Raw genomic sequence first — 12,585 nt, 5'->3', positions numbered from 1 at the left:
ATGACCAGAGCAGGACGGTCGCCAGAAAGGTGTTCCAATACAGGACACAGAGGCAATGATATCCGAGACTAAACCAGTCAGGCAGAAATGGTATAAAGACAGTAGACAGTAGCAGAGTCAGATTCCAGGTCGAAGCCAGAGTCATAAACCGGGAGGTCAGCAGAGGTACAGAATCGTTAGGCAAAAGCAGAGTCAGAATCCAGGCCAAAGTAAGAGTCATAAACCAGGAGGGCAGCAGAGGTACAAAGTCGTTAGGCAGAAGCAGAGTCAGAATCCAGGCCGAAGTCAGTGTCATAAACCAGGAGAGTCGCAGAGGTACAGAATCGTTAGGCAGAAGCAAAGTCAGAAGTCCAGGCAAAAGTCAGCGTCAGTAAAACAGCAATTCACACAGTAACACGCAGGGGAACCAAGAATATATCCGGCGGCCTGCAAGAGCAGTCCCAAGGTATTTAAGGGATCAGGTCATCCCTTACAGGCCCGTGGCCTGATGATGTCATCCGGACCGCCCCCAGGACCAGGCTGGATGGTAATGCACCAGCCCCTTCATGACTGACCGAGGAGCGAAGCCTGCGTCCAGCGGACGCCTGCGCAGGAGCCTCATGACTATCGCCGCCACCACTCGGGGTTGAAGCACAACGCCTCCCAGAGACCAAGGCCGAGACTGCAGGCCACGGGTCAGACGGTGATAGGACAGTCCGGCGCCTCCTAGTGGTCGAGGCCGGAACAGCAGGCTCTGAGTCTGACGGTGATGTGATAGTCCGGCGCCTCCTACTGGCCGAGGCCGGGACAGCAGGCCCCGAGTCTGGCGGTGATGTGATAGTCCGGCGCCTCCTACTGGCCGAGGCCGGAACAGCAGGCCCTGAGTCTGGCGGTGCCGTGACACTTTATCAGTCTGTGGACTATACAGGAACCATAGTACTGATGAGACGCAGTCAGTACCAATAGTTAAAAATGTACATCCTGGTACCTTATAGGTGACCTCTTCTCAGATTGAGTCTTTTCTTTCTCTTAGGCCTGTTTCACACTTCAGTTTTCTGGCGTTAGTCAAAATCCGCCAGTGTGCAAAAATGGATCCGTTTCCGTTTTGTGGCAAACGGATGCAACTGGATCCGTTTTTTGTACGGATCCGCTTTAGACGCTAGTGCATGAAATTTAAAGTAAGGCCTGTTTCACGAGAGAGAGAGATTTAGCTGCCAGAATGGGATTTGGGGCTAAATATCATGAAAGGACATTCATTCGGGCATGCTCAGTATAAAAAGGAGGATCCGTTGGCGGATTCCGTCAATTAACGGTTGGCAACGGATCCACCGCCTTTTCTCATCCACATCTCGCTTCTTAAGGCCCCTTTCACACTCCAGTCTTTTGCAATCAGTCACAATCCGTCAAAGTGTTCAGATCCGTCAAGTGGACGGATCCTGCGTATATTGCAAAAAACTGATGCACTGGACCCGTTTTTTTGACTGATCCGTTGTAGCAGCCTTGCTGTAGGAATTAAAGAAACAGAATTCTGGAGTGAGAGAGAGAGAGAAGGATTTTGTGCCAGAATAGAAAAAGCAGACGCAGAGGTTAAAATAAAGGAAGAAAAATGATTCCGGGCATGCTCAGTTTTAAAAGACGGAATCCGTCGCTATCCGACTTTTCAACGTACACAAAAAACGTTCATCTGTCCGTTGTCTCCAGCCGACGGACAGAGATTTTCTGACGGATCCGTTGGACGACAGATGAAACGTGTGGCCATCCGTCACAATCTGTCACTAATACAAGTCTATGAGAAAAAAACGGATTCAGCATGAAAAAATGATGGAAAGCCAAAATTATAAATATATATATATTGCATACCAAATTATAATGTGATGACATAAAAATCTGAATAATAAATATATCAATACATCTTGCCAAAATTAGTATAATATAAACACAAAAAATAGAATAAAAAATATATATCAAAAAGTGCTAAGTGCTAAAATATAAAATCTGAATACATACATTAAATAAATCAATACATCTTGCCAAAATTTGTATAATATCAGCACCAGAAAAAATAAAAAATATGTAAAAAAAATGCTAAGTGCTAAAATATATCGCACAAAAAATTTTTAATAAATTTTTTTCGCTCAAAAAACTTTTTTCTATTAATAATGTGTAAGTTAAATATATAGTGTAGTCAATAATATTGTGAAAAGTACTACCATAATATTCTAAAAATTGCACTAAAAAGTGCTATAGTGCTGTAAAACAAAAATTGTGCAAAAGTGAAAAGTATTGCAAGATATAGAATTAAATCCAATGTAAATGATTCAGTACTATAAAGTTCTAGAGGACAAAACATACAATGCACATTGAAAATAAATGAACATACAAGTATAACTAAGAAATAATGTTCTACAAAAAGTACTGCAATGATATAGATGAATTGCAGAGTACTGCAAAATATGAGGGATAAATACAAATGAAAGTTTACGTATACTAAAATATGCCAAGATATAAATTACTATAATATGACCCAGTAATATAAGGTGCTATAGTGCTAAACCGCCATACACATTAAGTTTGGAGTTGTGACCAAGCTCACCCCAGCGAAGAGCGCTTGACACTGGACGCCAGAGTCCGTGGCTGCACGGGTACAACAGTCCCAGCAGCCAAATCCGGAGGGCAGGAGACTGCCGGCCTCCTGACCCCATCACACACCTGAACGCACAGCAGCATACCAGAGCCAGAGCCACCACGAAGGAGTGACACCTGTGAAAGGCTCAAGCTGCCTGCCATACAGGCAAGGACTAAAGAACCATAAGGAACAGAGGACTGAGAATAGCTTTAGACTTCATGGGACAGAGTAGAAAGGAGGCCTCCAACCCATCTGGCTTAGTGGATCCTAAATTGCTTCCAGGCTGGCTGGATCTCCATTACCATCTGTACTCAGAGCCCTGGTTTGCAACTCAAAATGTGAGTAAAAGCGTAAAGACTGCACCCCGCTGTATTCTCCTGTTTATTTGCTGCGTCACCTCAGCCCTGCATTACATCCATCATCACCATCTTTTATAACATAATTGCCCTGGGACTTAGCTCTACCTGTGGAGAGCTTTACCAACTCTGCTGCATCACCATCAGCCTCAGCGGTCTTTTTAAGCAGCGTCGGCTATCCCTTGCCGAATACCACAGGTGGCGTCACAAACTATATCTTATATAGGGTCCAGGATCCAGCAGGATGATGAGGAGCTCTCCTAGCCAGCATCCTCTCCCGTTCACGGCATAGCCACGCCCCACCTTGAGATTGTTGATATCTTTCAACAATTTTGGTTCTCAAGTCCTCACAGTTCTCATCTTCTCTTTATGTCTTCCATGCTTAGTGTGGCACAGAGACATACATTGCAAAGATTGAGTCAACTTCTCCCCTTTTTATCTGGTGTCAGGTGTTATTTTCATATTGCCCCCAATTGGCTTTAAATTCTGCCTGGAATCTGCCTTAAAAAGAGCCTCAAAACCACTGCAAAAAGTGAATATAATCCACAGCAATCCTACACAATGATCCCCCACTTATCGCGGGCATTACATTCTAAACCTCCAACACGATAGTTGAAAATCCGCCAAGTAAGAAACTTACATTTATTTTAGCATTTATATATTTTAAGGATTTACAAACCCCTCCCACACACTTATTTACCATTACCAGTCCCTTATTAGTCGGCCCCAGTTCCTTATTAACCTTTTGCACCTTTTTATAAACACTACGTATGTTCTTAAACAAATTCTACATGATGAAGATGATGAATTAGCTGTGTAGTACTGATGATTGAAGGTGATGAAAATGGGATTAATGTACAGTACTGTACTGCACAGCATGGAAGAGCATTACAGCTCTCCTATTGGCACCACTTCATCAGGAGCTTCTTCAGGTGAGGCAGTAGTATCTTCAGCCTCATCCGTAACTTTTACTACCACTAAATGCGTAACCAACCTCTTGTTCGAGTGATGAACATAGTCATGGAGAGATGCTGGTTCTGCTTCTTATGAACCATACAGAGGTCCTATTCCTCAGCCAATCGATGAAGTACATTGCCCATTATGGCCATGATTACAAGTCGATCAAGTGTTAGGCCAACCTCCTCCTCTTCTTAAACCTGTTGTTCAAACTGTTCCTCATCCTCTTCTTCACTTGCTGAAGGGTGTTTCCGTCTTCAGTAGTCATGTCACTGAAGCCCTCTCCTCCCGGTATTTTCACCAGCTTCACAGCCTAATCCACCGCAGAGTGATACATTTCATCAAGAGAAAGTCTGACACATCATTTTCTTTATGGTTTTTTGAACATTTTTTCAATGTATTTTTTGTTTTTAAATATTTGATAGACTCGAAAAAAACAAGAAGTGGGAGAAAAGGTAGTCACTTATTAAAGAGACAAATAGAAGAATATTTACCGTATACACTCGTGTATAAGCTGAGTTTTTCAGCACTTTTTTGTGCTGAAAACACCCCCCTTGGCTTATACACGAGTCACGGTCCCAGAAAGCCGGCAGAGGAGGGGAGCAGCAGGTCACAGAGGCCACCAGCTTCCAGCACACCATACTCACATGCCTGCACGCCTCTCCGCTCCCTTAGGCGTGGAGCGCATATTCATTACCTTAATGAGCAGTACCACGTGATCACTCGACAGGAAGAGCTGCAGGCTCCGGCAGCCAGAACGAGCTGCAAAGCCAGCAGGGAGGTAAAAAGGATGGTTTTACCAGTTATAGGGCGTGCTGGGTCTGCTGGACAATTGTTTCTCCAAGGATCATTGTGGATACAGGGACCTCATTGCCTACTGATCAGGCACCAGGAAGCCCTGGATGAGATCTGGAGTTTCCGCTGTGGAGTCTCTGATACTTGCCTGGAGTTCATCCTGAGCCCTATATACAGTATGGGAGAGGACATGGGGGGGCTCTGTAGGGAGAGGACATGGGGGGCTCTGTAGGGGGAGGACATGGGGGGGCTCTGTAGGGGAGGACATGGGGGGACATGGGGGGCTGTGCATGGGAGGACATGGGGGCTGTGTATGGGAGAACATGGGGGCTCTGTAGGAGGGACATGGGGGGGCTGTGCAGGGGGGTAAATGGGGAGGCTGTGTAGGGGAGGACATGGGAGACTGTGCTGGGGGGGTACATGGGGAGGCTGTGTAGGGGAGGACATGGGGGGAACACGGGGGGCTGTGCAAGGGGAGAACATGAGGGCTCTGTAGGGAGTGTACTGTGGGACTGTGCAGGGGGAGGACACATGGGTCTCCTTACACTGTTTTATGATGTGGCTCTATGCAGGGCAGTGGTGGAGGTTCTGTCATGTCGGACGCTGTTCACACCACAGCGTCCGGCAGGCAGAGGTAGTTCCACCTCCAGCCACTATAGCCTCAGTGGCGCCGGCCTGATCTTCAGGCTCTCGGGGGTTAATCCTGCTGCAGACCAGGTTGGATGGTTAGTCACGCCCACGGTCTTTAAATAGTCATGCTGGCCTATGGGCGTCGCCGATTATAGCTTGTGTTTCATACCAAGTGGTTCCGGTCTGGAGTGGAGGTGTTGCAGAGAGAGAGATTCGTATCTGGTGTCGTATGATCGGTCGTTATACTTTCTCCTTCCCATATTTGTGTTTAGTTGTGCCCTGTTCACATTACTGTATATTCCTGTGTGTGTGCGGCGCAGTGGAGTTTAAGTTCTCCCTTTCTGTCATTATTTGTGTGGGGGCTTTGGTGGTGTGTCTCCTCACTGGGTGGAGGGTGGAGGGTTAAGTGCAGGGCTGAGCAGGAGACAAGGAAAGGTTGGTGGCTCAGGCATTTGCACCATCAGCAAAAACCCTGGGTTGAGGGTCAGACAGGGTTTCCCCTAGTTATAGGGACATCACAGGGCCCCCGGGTATTACAGCCTTAGTGGGACTAAGCCCCACGTGACATTATAATCGGCCTTCATTTTTTCAGGAGTCCATGGTTCCATTAGATTCCATAACCCGCCAGTTGGCGGCGCTGTCCTTACAGGTCTCCGAGTTGAAAGGGGCAGTTCAGCAGCAGGGCCTGGTAGTAGCGAAGGTGCAAACGGCATCTGCAGGTATCGGTGCAGAGCCGAAGTTTCCGCTGCCAGAACGTTTTTCAGGGGATCGCAGCAAATTTGTCGTATTTTGGGAGGCCTGCAAGTTATACTTCCGCATGCGCCCTATCTCCTCAGGTAATGAGGCACAGCGGGTAGGGGTGGTGTTGTCATTACTGAGTGGTGACCCCCAAGCATGGGCATTTTCCTTACCAGCTGACTCTGCTACATTTCTTTCTGTTGATAATGTTTTTTCTGCCCTCGGACTCATTTATGATGATCCTGACCGACTGGCTCTAGCGGAATCTAAAATCCGCGCCCTCCGCCAGGGGGAGCGCTTGGCAGAGGACTGTTGTTCGGAATTTCGCCGCTGGGCCGTAGACACACAGTGGAATGACCCAGCGCTGCGGAGCCAGTTTATGCATGGGTGTCAGGGAGGGTTAAACAGGCCCTCCTGATGTATGAGACTCCGGCAACGTTGGAGTCTGCCATGAGTTTGGTGATACGTATTGATCGCTGTTTTCATCAGGGGGCACAGGAGACGCTACCTCTGGGCGAAAGCAGAGGTGCAAGTGTGGTTGAAGTAGATGAGTCCCCTGAACTTATGCAGATTGCTGGCGTGGCACAGGTTAAGCGTCGCGCTCCAGGATTCCGGAAGCCCGGGGCATGTTTCTACTGTGGTAAAAGAGGTCATTATATTAACGTTTGCCCGGTACTACCTAAGAGGGTCACATCGGCGGAAAACTGTTAAGCTCAGAGGGTATGGAGGAGACCCAACTGAGCGTATGCATATCCTCCATGATGGTATCTCAATGTATGCTCCCTGCCAAGGTTATTATCGCGGGCAGAGAGCTACCAATATCAGTGTTTGTGGATAGCGGTTCCGCCACCAATCTCATAGATGAGGAGTTTGCACACACCGCCGGGTTTAAGATTGAAAAACTTCCTCACCCCATACAGGTGGTGACCATTAATGCTGTTCCCCTCCCTCAAGGGGAGATTACAGAGTTTGTGGCAGAGGTGAAACTCCACATTGGGGTCCTACATTCTGAGTCGGTTACATGTAGGGTCCTCCGTAATCTCCCAGCACAAATGGTCCTGGGTTTTCCATGGTTGTCCAGACACAACCCGGTAATTGATTGGAAAACTCAGGACATAGTACAATGGAGTCGTTTTTGCCAAGACAATTGCTTGGCCACATGTGTGTCCGCCGTGACGCCCAGCCTGCCGGAGGTTTTGCAGGATTTCGCAGATGTTTTCTCTGAGAAGGGTTGCTCAGAACTGCCTCCACATAGAGCCTATAACTGTGCGATCAGGTTAAAACCCGGGGCCAAATTACCTAAGGCCAGGATGTTTAATATTTCTGGTCCTGAGAGACAAGCTCTGAAAGACTACATCGCGGAGAGTCTGAGCAAAGGACACATCCGGCCTTCGTCCTCGCCTGTAGCCGCGGGGTTTTTCTTCATTATGAAGAAAGATGGGGGGTTACGCCCGTGTCTGAATTTCCGAGAGTTAAACCAGATTACTATCCGTGATCCTTACCCTATGTCGTTAATCCCGGATTTGTTCAACCAGGTAGCGGGGGCGAAATGGTTTTCCAAGCTGGACCTCAGGGGGGCATATAACCTCATAAGGGTCCGTCAGGGGGATGAGTGGAAGACGGCGTTTAACACTCCTGAGGGTCATTTTGAGAGTCTGGTTATGCCGTTTGGGTTGACCACCGCGCCTGCCGTTTTCCAACATTTTATTAATGATGTATTTGCTCATGTCCTGGGGAGATTTGTGATTATATACCTGGATGATATCCTCATTTATTCTAGCGATCGGGACACTCATTTGGAGCATGTCAGGCAGGTGTTACAGTTGCTCCGGGAGAACCAGCTCTATGCTAAGCTGGAAAAATGTTTATTTTTCGTCCAGGAGTTGCCCTTTTTGGGATATATTGTGTCCGCAGCCGGGTTTAAAATGGACACCGCTAAGGTAGAAGCGGTGCTGCAGTGGGAGAGGCCGGAGAGTCTGAAAGCACTCCAGCGGTTCCTTGGGTTTGCGAATTATTATAGGAAGTTTATAAAACACTTTTCGACTATCGCCAAACCGCTCACGGACATGACAAAAAAGGGTGCCGATCTGGCGAACTGGCCTGAGGTGGCTATACGTGCCTTTGAGCGTCTGAAGAATAGTTTTGCTTCAGCCCCCATTCTGGTGCAACCAGACGTGTCTAAACCTTTTGTGGTGGAGGTTGATGCGTCGGAGGTGGGAGTGGGGGCAGTACTGTCTCAAGGCTCGTCCTTGAGCGAGATGCATCCATGCGCCTACTTCTCCAAGAAGCTGTCGCCGGCCGAACGGAATTATGATATCGGCAACAGGGAGTTGTTGGCCATCAAACTGGCTTTTGAGGAATGGCGACACTTCTTGGAGGGGGCGGCTCACCAGGTCACAGTCATCACCGACCATAAGAATCTGCTCTATCTGGAGTCGGCCAAGCGTCTGTCTCCTAGGCAGGCTCGCTGGGCATTGTTTTTTACTCGTTTCAATTTTCTGGTGACTTACCGTCCCGGGGCTAAAAACACCAAGGCGGATGCTTTGTCTAGGTGTTTTCCGGGGGGAGAACCTCGGGAAGAGCCGGTACACCCATCCTCCAGAAAGGGGTAGTGGTCTCGGCTCTCACGACGGAGGTAGAGGCGGAGATTGCCGAGGCCCAAGAGGAGGTACCACCAGGACTTCCCGCCAACAAATCATTTGTACCCCTGCATCTTCGGCTTAAGGTGTTGAAGGAACACCACGACTCGGTACTGGCTGGTCATCCAGGGGTGAGGGGCACCTTAGAGCTGGTATCGCGTCGTTTCTGGTGGCCCAAAATCCGGCAGGACGTGGTCTCATACGTGGCAGCTTGCATCACGTGCGCTAGGGCTAAGTCACCCCGTACCCGTCCTGCTGGCACGCTACAGCCTCTGGGGTACCCAATAGGCCATGGACAGAAATCTCCATGGATTTCATCACTGACTTGCCAGCCTCGGCGGGGAACACGGTCATCCTGGTGGTGGTTGACCGTTTTTCAAAGATGGCGCATTTTGTGGCGTTGTCTTCGTTGCCCAATGCTAAGACGTTGGCTCAGGTATTTGTGAAGGAGGTGGTCAGACTCCACGGAGTACCGTCGGACATAGTATCTGATAGGGGTACGCAATTTGTAGCGAGGTTTTGGAAAGCTTTTTGATCACGTTTGGGGATCAAGTTGTCACATTCATCGGCGTTTCATCCACAGTCTAATGGACAAACTGAGCGCATGAACCAAAATCTAGAACAATATTTACGATGCTTTGTGTCCGACAACCAGGAGGAGTGGTCTACTTTCCTTCCTCTGGCCGAATTCGCGTTAAATAATCACCGCCAAGAGTCATCGGGAGAGTCTCCATTCTTTTGTGTTTACGGTCAACATCCTCAGTTTTGTACCTTATGTCAGGGTGACTCGGGGGTGTCCCGGAGGAGGATCAGCTAGGAGCCCAATTGTCATCAGTCTGGAGGCGGGTGAAACAGCGTTTGTTGAGCATGAGTGCCAGGTACAAACGGGTGGCTGACAGTAGACGTGTGCCAGGTCCGGACCTGTGTGTGGGTGAATGGGTGTGGTTAGCTACGAAGAACATAAGACTCAAAGTTCCATCTTTAAAACTGGGTCCAAGGTTTATTGGGCCTTTTATGATTTCAGCCATCATTAACCCAGTGGCGTATCGGTTGGAACTTCCTGCGGTGTACAAGATACACAACGTGTTTCACAGAGCTTTATTGAAAAAGGTGGTAGGCTCTGTGGACGTGACGCCGATGCCACCTCCAGTCATGGTGGATGGTGATTTAGAATTTGAGGTCGCTAAGGTAGTGGACTCTCGAGTAGTACGCCGTACTCTTCAGTATTTGGTGCACTGGCGGGGGTATGGTCCGGAGGAGAGGTCTTGGGTTCCAGCCTCAGACATACATGCGGATCGGCTGGTCAGTTATTTTCACCGTCGTCATCCGGACAAGCCGGGTCCTATGAGTCTTGAGGGTCCGGAGGTCCCTCGTAGAAGATGGGGTAATGTCATGTCGGACGCTGTTCACACCACAGCGTCCGGCAGGCAGAGGTAGTTCCACCTCCAGCCACTATAGCCTCAGTGGCGCCGGCCTGATCTTCAGGCTCTCGGGGGTTAATCCTGCTGGAGACCAGGTTGGATGGTTAGTCACGCCCACGGTCTTTAAATAGTCATGCTGGCCTATGGGCGTCGCCGATTATAGCTTGTGTTTCATACCAAGTGGTTCCGGTCTGGAGTGGAGGTGTTGCAGAGAGAGAGATTCGTATCTGGTGTCGTATGATCCGTCGTTATCCTTTCTCCTTCCCATATTTGTGTTTAGTTGTGCCCTGTTCACATTACTGTATATTCCTGTGTGTGTGCGGCGCAGTGCAGTTTAAGTTCTCCCTGTCTGTCTTTATTTGTGTGGGGGCTTTGGTGGTGTGTCTCCTCACTGGGTGGAGGGTGGAGGGTTAAGTGCAGGGCTGAGCAGGAGACAAGGAAAGGTTGGAGGATCAGGCATTTGCACCATCAGCAAAAACCCTGGGTTGAGGGTCAGAGAGGGTTTCCCCTAGTTATAGGGACATCACAGGGCCCCCGGGTATTACAGCCTTAGTGGGACTAAGCCCCACGTGACAGGTTCAGTAGGGTCATCAAGCTAATACATACATATATATATAGAGAACTGCAAGAAGATGAAAGTCTAGAAAATTAGAAATAATAACAGCAGAGTTAGTAGTAGACTGAAAATTAGATCTTTGACTGTAATGTGGGCTCTTCGGATGCTTCAGTAATATCAACGACCAAAGGGGCGGCAAATTTTTCGACCGCCCCGGGCGCCACAAACAGTTGCTACGCCACTGAGCTGCAGGAATGTATAATGTGTCTGGTATGGGGGAGCCACTGCGCATGACAAGCTCCGCTTACAAAGGACTTTCAGAACAGCAGAGAGAATTATAGGCTCCCCCCTGCCTAAAATCCAGGATCTTTATGATAAGAGTATTCGATCCCACGCATTGAAAATTTCATCCGATCCCTCTCACCCGGGACACTCCTCATTCCAACTACTCCCTTCAGGACGTCGCTTCAGAGTCCCCAAATGCAGCACCAACCGCCATATGAACAGCTTCTTTCCACTCTCTGTTCAACAATTAAATCGTCATGTGTAGACTATATACTGTATCTGTCTTGTTAGATGTTACTTGTTGTATCTGTTGTTATATATTATGTTGCCTCTTTGCCACAAAGAATTCCTTGTATATATGTAATATGTACTTGGCGATAATAAATTTGATTGATTGATTGATGTGTATAAAGTGCACAGTAATGAATGTTCTAAATATTCACTGTCATTACCAAGAATTATCCGTGTTATATGGCCAGAACAAGATGCAGTGCCACTGACTGCGCCCAGGCAGGTAAATAGGATGGTTTTTTTCTTAACAGGAATCATACATACAAAGATAGGGGATAAGGAGCCATGCATACAATGACAGGGACGGGGGAACCATGCATACCACGGTAGGGATGAGTGGTCAATGCACACCCGGCTTATACTCAAGTCAATAAGTTTACCCAGTTTTTCGTGGCAAAAGTAGGTGCCTCGGCTTATACTTGGGTCGGCTTATACTCGAGTATATACGGTAATAGGTAAAACCTGACAAGAATAAACAATAATTTGCAGTTAGCCCAATCGTGGGGATAAATAGCTGAGAAATAAATAGTGATTAGTATATCTTAATAAATATATTGCAATTCGCCCAGTACAAAGCTGTGAAAAAAAAATGGTAGTTACTATTTCCATTAAGTTTTGCACTCAACCAGTTGATTAACCAAGAGAGATGGCATGTACCCGAATACAATTCTCCTAGAGGCTGCAAATAAGAGCGGCAGGAAGTAAAGGGTTAATTGGTACATAGAACACACAATTGGGTGAAAATATTAAATGGTCATGAGCAATATGTCCTGGCATAAAGAGTATGATTATATCCTTAGTCCATAGTTAATGCTTGGTATAAACGTGCATTCATAAAATAGTCCAATGTCTATAGCCATGGGGAGAGCTGCCCCGGCCGATGACAGATACACCAAGTACTTTCTCCAATGAGTGGAGGGCTCGTGCCCTGTGAAATAGCGCGCTGAACAGTACAAGGTGATTTCACCATATATAGTTGTATGTGAGTGTTGCTACTCACAATACCTCCGATGGTCTGCGTAGAATCCGGTGACTGCGTTCTGGCTGGTGCAGTAAAAGTCGGACCTGGAAGATGCGGCGATATGCCGAGGTGTAGTGTGAGACCAGCGCTCCTGCGCTCCAGCTGTCGGCAGGGATCCGGTCACACTGGTCGATAGCTGCGTCCCGGCAGATGTGCAGTAGGAGCAGGACCTGTGTGACGCGGTGGATCACGTGGTGCCGCGTAACTGCTGCTAGATGGAGGTACGTGTGGCAAAAAGGGCCGAAACCAACGCGTTTCGGAAAACTCAGCTTCTTTCTTCAGGTCCGGGAC

Source organism: Dendrobates tinctorius, unplaced genomic scaffold (assembly GCF_039654945.1).
Source record: "Dendrobates tinctorius isolate UK_male_01 unplaced genomic scaffold, ASM3965494v1 ptg000220l, whole genome shotgun sequence".
Lineage (NCBI taxonomy): Eukaryota > Metazoa > Chordata > Amphibia > Anura > Dendrobatidae > Dendrobates > Dendrobates tinctorius.
This window is presented reverse-complemented; position numbering follows the sequence as displayed.